The 9,999-nt window shown below is 32.7% G+C and overlaps 1 pseudogene; it reads left to right on the forward strand.

The window, feature by feature from the left end:
* The first annotated feature begins 261 nt into the window (after positions 1–261).
* On the forward strand, positions 262–427 carry LOC122111930 (annotated as a pseudogene).
* Positions 428–9,999: the final 9,572 nt, after the last annotated feature.

A 9,999-nucleotide genomic window follows, 5' to 3' on the forward strand; every position in this document is an offset into this window, starting at 1 on the left:
TGAGTTTTCTTAATTCAACTTTTCCTATTCAGAATCGTTGAATCTATAGCAGTTGTCTCAGTGCGAGGTATAAACTCCCCATCTCCTGCTATTCTTTTTCTATGGCCCACAAAGCTTACATACTACTCAAGTTAGCTTCACATGAAAGTTGGGAGGAAAACCTTCTTAGGAGGAGTTAAATGGGAGCTAATTTTCCAACAACCACACTACAGACATGTTTTAATGTTTTAAATTAGCTCTTTTGTCTCTCTCAGCAGTATCATGGCAGTCCACAGGAACAAGCACTTTACAAGAGGTGGCAAAAATGGAGTAAAAAAGAGAAAGCTTTTTTGATACATTTTCTAAGAATGATCAGTACGATGTGAAAGCACCAGCCACGTTCAATATAATAAATATTGAGAAAACACAAGTCACCAGGACTCAATGAATCCAAATTACAATTGCATCTGCTGGCATTAAGGGTCGGGTGTTTGAAGTGAACCCCCTGACCTGCTGAATGATGAAGTTGCATTTAGAAAACTCAAACTAAGTAATGAGGATAATCAGAGGAAGAACTGCCTGACCAACTTCATGACATGGATCTCAATGGGGACAAAATGTACTCCATGGTCAAAAAATGGCAGACCATGACTGAAGCTCCTGTTGATGTCATGAGTATAGATAGTTACTTGCTTTATTTGTTCTGTGATAGTTTTACTAAAAAAATCCAGCAACCAGATATGGGAGATCTGCTATGCTCAGCATCAACTGTTCTACTAAATCCTAAAGATGATGATGGAACTTACAACTGAGAAGTGAAGACAAATGAAAATGTACTTAATAAATTGATTCCAGAAAGCATTTTGGTGAAAACATAGAAGAAAAGTCTTACCAATCCATACATTTCTAGTATCTTTGTTACAGAACTAAAATGCTGAAGAAGCCCAAGTTTGAATTGGGAAAACTCATGGACCTCAATGGTGAAGTTAATAGTTCTGGAAAAAAATACGAGCATTGACATCAGTGCTAAAGTTGAATGAGCTAATGGATATGGCCCATCAGTCTAAAGAATCCATGTAAAATTTAGGTTTTCATAGTGACAAAAGGCCTATTTGTGAAACAAATACTTTAAATTAAGGTGATGTGTCTAGAAAATTAAGTCTCAGAACTGCTCATATGAGGGCTTGAGTCATTAGTTTCCTATTTATCAAATCTTTATGCTAAATTCTAAGGAAAATGGATATGGCTTTTGTTTAAACTGCTAGTGTTTTTCATTACCTTGACCTTCCTCTTTTTTTCTCTTTATTACCTAAATATTACTATTCTTAGTGAAAATATGTATATATATGTACAGTAGTATGTCATGTACAGAAAGAGAGAGAATAGAAGACAAAAATTTTGTGTTATAATGATTTCTATGGGGGATTTTTATGCAGGCTCCTTTCCAAACCTTGGACGTGATTTCCAATCTCATATTCTTCTTAGCCTGTGATGAAGTGATATCACATATTAAGTTCAGTATACATGTTTTGAATATCTATATTTTATTAGCGATTTTGATACATACTATGCATTCATACATAAGTATGAAACTATCTTCAGGGAATACACATCTAGGATTCCTATTTAAATCATTATGTATTATTACTTTGAACAATGCATTTTGCTGAGAAGTAAATCACATCTTTTGAGACCTATGTTACAGTTCAAGATTTTGAAGCAAGTGTGTTCCTCATCTATTTTGACATATTGTATGGAATTCAGACACAAAGTTCTGTTTTATATGTTTAGCTAAGTCCTCACTCTATCTCTCTAGTTTATGAGGGTTGGGGGGTGAGGTTAGAAAACTTTCCTCAGGGACCAAACACATCGCAATCAATTTAGTCCAAATCTGAGTTCAGAGCAGTGGGTTGAATAAGTGCTCTTCAGACTTAGCATTTCAAAAATGTAGAAAATTTTGTAACTTCTAATGAATAAAATAGATTTTAGAACATAGAATGTTATTTCAATGATATATCTGATACTATATAGTCAAAATTTCATGAAAATTTATTCTACATTTCCTAATCTTACTGTTCATAAGAAAACTGGGAAAACATGCCAGAAAGTTGTTGGCTAACTCATTAAACAGAAACTCATTAAAAACTTTCCAAGTTTTTAATTAAAAAATATAAGAAAAGAATCCTGGTTAAAGACCTGAGCCCTTTTCAAAGCCTCAGTGTTACAGATACATTCTTCTCTTTGAATTAGATGGTTTCCATACTACGCTTTTCATTTTTATATTTTTTTTTTTAGAGTATGTTACTTTCAGATACTTTATTTTGTTCATTAAATCAGTAGAAATTACTGAAAGAAAGCTATATTTATTTCAACTCAAATGTTTACTGAATACTACCCCAAACCTTAGTTTATTTGTATTTTTTTCCTGTAGAGGTTGAGGGAAATCTCTAAGTCAGATATGACGTGTATCACAAACAAGCTCATATCTTCTCTGGATGCTTGTCCAATATGGTCCATCTGGCAATGCTGTGTTCTGGAGTTATTTTTGGCAAAATAATCAGCTGTTGCAGCCAAAAATAAGAGTATTAGGAAGAACTGCCCATATATAAGACCAAAAGAAAGTGATGAGTGCCTGTAATACATGGGTAGGAACAAAGGTTTATTTCTGACTGATAGTTGGTGGGGAGGTGGGGGCTTTGCAGAAGAAAATGACCTTTCTTCACTTTATTCTGTGTCATCTTTTTTTTTAACCTTGGATATATTCAACTTTTTTTGAGAAAGCATGCTGCCCACAAGCCCTTTCATGGCAGGGCATATCTCCTAAACATGCTTTTGAAATTGTTAGACATTTCAAGGGAATCAAATTTAATACTTAGATCCCATCATTAAGTTATTAATTTTACACTTAATTAATATTGCTGGGAAAAATAGAAGGATTACTGATCAGTTTATTAAGGATGTAGCAATTACACTACAATTAGTAACAGTGAAGCAGCAATGGCATTGTAATATAGCATATTTCTTACTCTGTGGCAGATACTGTCAGATATATTAGTCAGCTATGTTACTATTAGTTGAGTTTACAAATCAAGGCATTGAATAAGATTATAGAACTTGAAAAAATACATAAGCATTAATAAAAGTGCATTTTATTGGAAGTTTGCACCTTTTAATATACATGAAGAATATCGGGAATCATTTTCTAGACACATTTAAGTGCAATCACCAGTAATGTAGATACCTTTCCATGATAGAATTCCATGGGAATAAAATTTAAATGTAGGTCTTATTCCAAAGACCATATTCCATCTACTAAATAAATTTAATTAGATATATATTTAGGGAGCAAGAGTGGGAAAAATAGGAAGAGGAAGAGGGGAAGAGAACAGGATGTTACATTATCAGGAGTACAAAAATATGTCCAGATACACTTCATACCAAAAACCACTACTATAATTCTTTGAACAAACTCTACTCATAACATTATTGAAACTTAATGAGAAAATGTTGTATTTGTAGTCAAATTCACCTTTATAATATTTCATTACTATGTAACTAATAGTGGAACATTCCTATGATGATCTGTGAAGAATAAGTTCAGAGCTGAGCACCAGTGACCCATGTCTGTATTGTAGCTATTCAGGAGGCTAGGATGTGAGAACTGTGGCTAAAGCTAGCCTGGCTAAGAAAGTCCATGAGACTCTTATCTATAACTAACCACCAAAAAGACAAGAATACAAAAAGTGAAACTGTGGCTCAAGTCGTAGAGTGCTAACCCTAAGCAAAAAGCCCCTGAGTGCTAACCCTAAGCAAAAAACCCCACGCCCTGAGTTCAAGACCTAGGACCAGCATAAAACAAATAAAAAATAAATTTGAGATAATATTTTTCACAGAAAAATGCCACCTTCACATAAAAGTTTAATTCAGACTCTTGTGAAAGTTTAGTTTGAGAAAAAAATATAAGCCCTCTCATTCACCAGAGTCACGTCAAAAGGAAAATAAAACTATTGAATAAACAGTAAAGGCAAGAAGAGCACAAAGTTATATCTAAAATACTGTACAGAAGAACTGGAACATTTAATAAAGTAAAATAGGCTAGAAACAGAAACAATACTGCATTTGCTCACTCATGTAGGACCTAAAAATTGTTGAATTTACAGAAATTAGGAGTAGCATGATGGCTACACACCTAGCCTGCAGTGTGTGAGGTGAAAATTGTTACTGTAGCTGTCACAACTAAAAACACTTAATAGAATGAGAGGAAGAAATTTAGAAAATCTATTGTACAATAGTGTGACCATGGTTGAAATCACGTTTTATTCTTGAAAAATGTTAAGAGAGTTGTTAGGAAGTTTTAGTCCATGAAAATAATTATGTGAATGCATATGCTAACTGGCTGGATTTTATCAGTTTACTTCGCCTAACTGGTGGAATATATGAAGCCTGTACACACAATTAGAACAAAATCTTGTGCCTGGTAACTATAATTTTATCTGTCAAGTTAAAGAAATGAGAAAGAAAAAGAACATTATAGTTCTCATTTTGTTGGTTTAGGTCTAGCAAACTGTGACTACAAGCTCAAATGTGAAATCGACATTGAGTTATATTTCTTTTATTGACAAATATGGTTTCCACTTTGAAGAAGTGGCCTCAATTCTAAGTAGCTAAATAGCTATCTTCAATCAGAATAATAAAATATAGTTTAATTTACAAAACTGTTTCTCAACATATACATGAAAAGATGTAAAATATTACACGAGAATATCTGAAGGTCAAAATGTAGTTTAAAAATAACCCTGATCCACTGGCTCTATTGATTGTTTCTCTTGTGTTATTATTATACCTTCCTCAAACAATTATTTCTTCACCTTAAGTCAATAAGGGAGGTGATATAGTATAAGAAAACAAAACTCCCAAGATGCTAACATTTAAGCCACAATGCTACAACAGGGGCAAATGATCCACCTGGGAATAGAGAATTTGGCACAACTAGATTGCAGAATTTTAAAGGCCCTCCAAAGCTTGGTTAAGACCTATCCTCAAAAAGGGACACCAATTGCATCACATTTCCGAACTCTTTATTATTAGATTATTTTCATTTTCTTCTTAAAAATTAAGTGAGGACCCATTTTACATTATAGATTCAATAATGGGCCTCCATCAATGTTTAAAAGTGAGTTATTATTTAATAGATTCATTAAGTTATGATTTTTCAAATTCACATTTTGGTTAGAGTAATAATACCTTAACCTTACAGTCATTAGTACATTGATGTTTAAATGTGCAATGCATTGTCTTAAAATATTATTCAGATGAGCAAGTTTTCTTTGATGCCTGGCCTTTCTCATTCAGTTCTTCCAAGAAGTGATAGACAAAAGGTAGAACATTCTATTAAAAATAATTTAAAGAATCCCTTTTACGCCAAAGCTAGAGAAATTCCTAAACATTTGGATTCAAAACACTTAATATCTTAGTAGCATTTTTTTGCACAGTCAAGGCTAAATGAAATATATAGTAGTTACATTTATTTAGTAGTTAAATCAAGACAGCTTATTGTGTATTTATGTCCAACAACTTAGCATACTTTGGCAAAAAAATCACACCAATTTAAAGAATAAAGTAATTTTTTATTCATTCTTGAGTAACTCAAATTGAATGTATACACCTATTTGGCTCTAAACAGTTCCTCAAGCTCCTAAATCAGAACAATCTCATCTCTCATTTCCTGTTCTAGAATCATTTTTACATGGTTTGTGCTTTTCATCTTAGAAGTACAAGGCTACAGGCTGCCAGGTATTATGTCATCAAAAGGAATGTAACTCAATTATGAAATTGTAAATAATTCCACATTAGTAATTTACTCTGTGTTTGTCAGAGTGCTGCTGTGTTTTCATTGAAAACTTCAAGTATATGCAGCCATTTCATGGCTTGGTAAACTCCTAAAAGAATGTGCTTCTCACAAGTGACATTATATCGTTTCCTTTTCCTTAAGATGTTACTTATTACTAAACTCACAATAATTACAGTTTACCACTGCCATTCCTCCTGTTGTAGGCATGGATCCAGAGTGGGGATAAGGAACAGCAGCCTTTGTTAAAGTAAGACTTGAGAAATGGTTGCTGTACTAAGTTGCTGAGATATGAAAACTGGTCTTTTTATGAATACTTTTATGGAGGTTGAATTTTTAATTAAATTGCTCTTAGGGATTTCAGGAAAGCTTTTATCTAAAGCAACAATTTCATACGAAATAGGTATGGTGAAATATCAATGGAAGTACATAAAAATGGGACAATATAGGCAACTGCTGTATTCTTATTGTTGAATTAGTAAAGACTTTTGGGGGGTCAAGCCATTGTTTCTTCCTGCTAGTGTCCAAGAACTGTGTCTTTGTGGTTGTTGACAATGGTACTTTCTTGACTAGATTCAAAGTTTCCATTCAAACAAAAACATCAGTATACTATTTTTAACCAATTATGCCATGAATCATTGGCAATGGATTTCTTTAAAAGTAAGTTCTGGAAGAAATGCTACAGTTCTGAAGAGTATATTACAAATCACCATGCCTTTAAACTATTATGCGAAAACATAATAGAAATTTGTAGGTAACCCTCAACATCAAATGGTACTTCTCATAAACTCTTGTATGAATTTTCTAGAAGCAATGGTGTAAACACAGAAAGAAAATAATGGGTTTCAGTGAGCAAGTCTAGCAGAAAGCAGAAAAAAAGGAAGCCTAGAGATCAGCATAGAGAAAAATTGTAAGTACTCCAGGAGGAAGATAAAAGGAATGAAAGTGGCTCAGATAGCTGAGATCTGAGGAACATGGTTCAGAGCTAGTCCTGGAAGGAAAGTCTCTGAAACTCTTATTTCTAATTAACCAACAAAAATCTAGTAGTGGAGAAATGACTCAAGTGTTAGAGCCCTAGCCTTGAGCAAAAAAGCTCAGGAACAGTTTGCTTGCCTTGAGTACAAGCTACAGAATCAGCAAAGTGGAAGGAAGGAAGGAAGAAAGGAAGGAAAGAAGGGAGGGAGGGCAATAAATTAATGGAATATCTGAAAATGTGATCTTGTATTTAATAATGAAATATGACATAAATTATAGGAGTAAGTATATAAAAAATGAAGTACAACAAAAGAGTCATAATCTCAAGGAAAGATAAAAAGGTAATAGACTGATTTACTGGAAGGATCTATAAATGAAAGGTGTATGATAGTCATAACAACAGAAGTTTTTCTCATCCTTTCTTCCATAAAAACAGTGTGTGGTCAAAAAGAATACACAATTCAAATTATTCGTTGATATTTTAATAGGAAATGTAAGACTTTCTTTCCCTATAACCACTATCAGAAACAATCTAAACTTAGAGCTCCAAATGAAGAATTAGCAGTTTGCATGATTCTGGATTTCTGATTTAAATTAATTTCCAGTTATTAATGAATTTTATTACCTGTGGTTTCTACGTTCACTGTTTAATTGTAATTTTGTTGGCTTAGTTTTGTCATGTTTGGAGTGAAGCAACAGAAGCAACAGTCTTTAACTGAACATTACTGCTATTTCTTGTTGAAGGTACCAAACTGAAATTTCCATAAAACTGACTGTGAGAAGCTAATTTACTATCAAAGAGAAAAATAATCCAGATCCTTTTTTTTTTGCCTTTAACTTTTTTTTTTAATTTAATTTTATTTGTGAACATACTGTACAGGGGGAAGGGGGGGAAGGGGAGGAAGGAGAAGGATTGGGATTAGGGGGGGAGGGGGGAGGCTGGGAAGGGATGTGAAGGGTAAACAAAGGAGGAGGCTGCAATGCTTGGTAAGAAATGTACGCATTATCCAGATCCTTTTTTTTAAAACAAGTTTTTTTATTGTGAAAATACTGTACATGAGCAAGGTAATGAGTATATTTCTTATCAGTTTGGTAATGAGAAGGGACTTCTGAAAGAGATATATCTTTCTGGAAAATAAGAAATGGACAGGATTTAAGGAAATTGTGTAGGAATTTCCAATAAAACTATGGCCAAGTTATATGACAAATGGAGCAATAAGTGCTTCTCTTGCTAATGAAGAGGAATAGGCCAGTTATTAGCATACTACCTAAATAGATAATTGCCCCAAATAAAACTTCTCTATACCGTAATGTACAATGCTAAATAAGGAAAAGAGTTGGTTAGTTGTAGTTGTGGGTTATTTGAAACTTATGTTCAAAGTTCTTTTCTCTAGATTATTTCTCCCTAATCAATATATTTTATACTTATAATCAATATTAGATCTAATACTTAAGAGAGCTTATACCTGATTTATACATTTTATTATAATAAATAAGAATTATTTTAGAATTTTAAAACCTATGTTTGTAGAGATTTGTCATTTGCCAATTTGCAATTTAGGTCAGCTATATAAATTAATTTTAGTCTAAGCAAGATCCATTATTTTGGCATGTAAAAATGCTATTTATTCTCTTAACAGAGCCTATTAGGAAAAAATCACATGTGTTTCATTAAAATTAGAAGAAACATCATTTATTGTGGGTTAAAACATAGACCAGTAAGAACTCAAGGAAATGGAATTTTCATAACTCCTTGTAAGTAATTTGCATCAAGAATTTTTTCCAAGTGTTTAAGGTTCATTTACATAATTTTCTCAGTGGTTGTGCAATATGGACTTCACTAATATTCCAGTTTAACAAACAAGAAAAAAAGAGTAGAGTTCCAGTAGGTTTCCAATGTCAAAAAGCTTCCACAACTCATCCAGAATACCAAACCTGTCACTCTGGGTGCAGACATGTGCTGACAGCCAGTTTGAAAGACAGCTGAGTTTGCTTTTATACATGAGTTTGAGCATGTAGTTAGGATGAAATCAAATATCTAAATGTACATTTCAGATATCAGACAACATTAGAAAGTGCATTGTTATATTAGTGAAGGATTAAGTTTCTCTTCAGAGGAGAGAGAAATGAATCACTCTGAGGAAATTGAGGAGCAGCCGCAATGTAATAGAATATTACTTAAGCCTATGATGTCTCTTTTTAAGCATTGAAATAAGAATAAATAAATAATAATCCATCATGGCAGTTTTATTTACTGATTTCTCATTTAGTCATGCTCAATCAATTCTTAAAACACCAGAATTCTTTTATTCTGTTCCTACTTGTTGACAAATCAGTTTTTTTAAATTAAGTCTAAACATATAATAATCACTTGTAAGGCTAGGGTAGAAGTGCTTCATGTAACAATGAACCTTCCCAAGAGTGACTGAGGTCAAACTGGACTCAAATCACAGTAATGAAGAAAGTATACTTGGGGAAATTGAACTCATTATTTTAAAATGTCTTTTATTATTAAGTCATTGCTGAATTATTTCAAGGGTGTAAAAATAGTAATTATTGAACTACTGTCAGCTTATTATCACTGCTTTATTAATGGTCTCCAAATTTTATTGTTTCTGTTCTGGTATTATGAAGAAGATTAACCCCTCACAATTGTAAGAGTTGAAAATCTTTCAACATAGACTATGATCCTGAGACTGTGTGAAAATTGTAATATAATGGGGGAGAAAGAAACACCTAAGAAAGTGGGAGGTATCAGAACTAGGCTGCAAATTGCTGAATGGTCCTCTGATTTGTGATAAAATTTTATAATTTTACTAGCTCATAGATTTCTGAAGAAATTTACAATTACAAAAAGTATACCTATGAGTAGATTCAAGTCGAAATTCAAAAGCTATGCAAATATATGTTTTATCAAAACATGTAAAAAGGGTTTGCAGTACAGGTATACTTATCTGGTAATTACTATCCTGAAATTAACTACTTTCAGAAGTTTTATTCCTATTATTTCAAGGTCTGCATGGTTATATCTTATATATATGTCATTTAAATTCCCTCTTCAATAATTTACATCCCACTGTCTTGGGAAATATTAAGCACAAAGCATTCATATTAAACAAGTGAGACATCTTCATACAAATTTCTATGAAGATTTCTTCTTTTCTAAGTATTGCCAGGGGAGATAATTCTAAGTCATT

Source organism: Dipodomys spectabilis, unplaced genomic scaffold, assembly GCF_019054845.1.
Source record: "Dipodomys spectabilis isolate Male_0828 unplaced genomic scaffold, ASM1905484v1 ptg000089l, whole genome shotgun sequence".
In the NCBI taxonomy this organism is placed as follows: Eukaryota; Metazoa; Chordata; class Mammalia; order Rodentia; family Heteromyidae; genus Dipodomys; species Dipodomys spectabilis.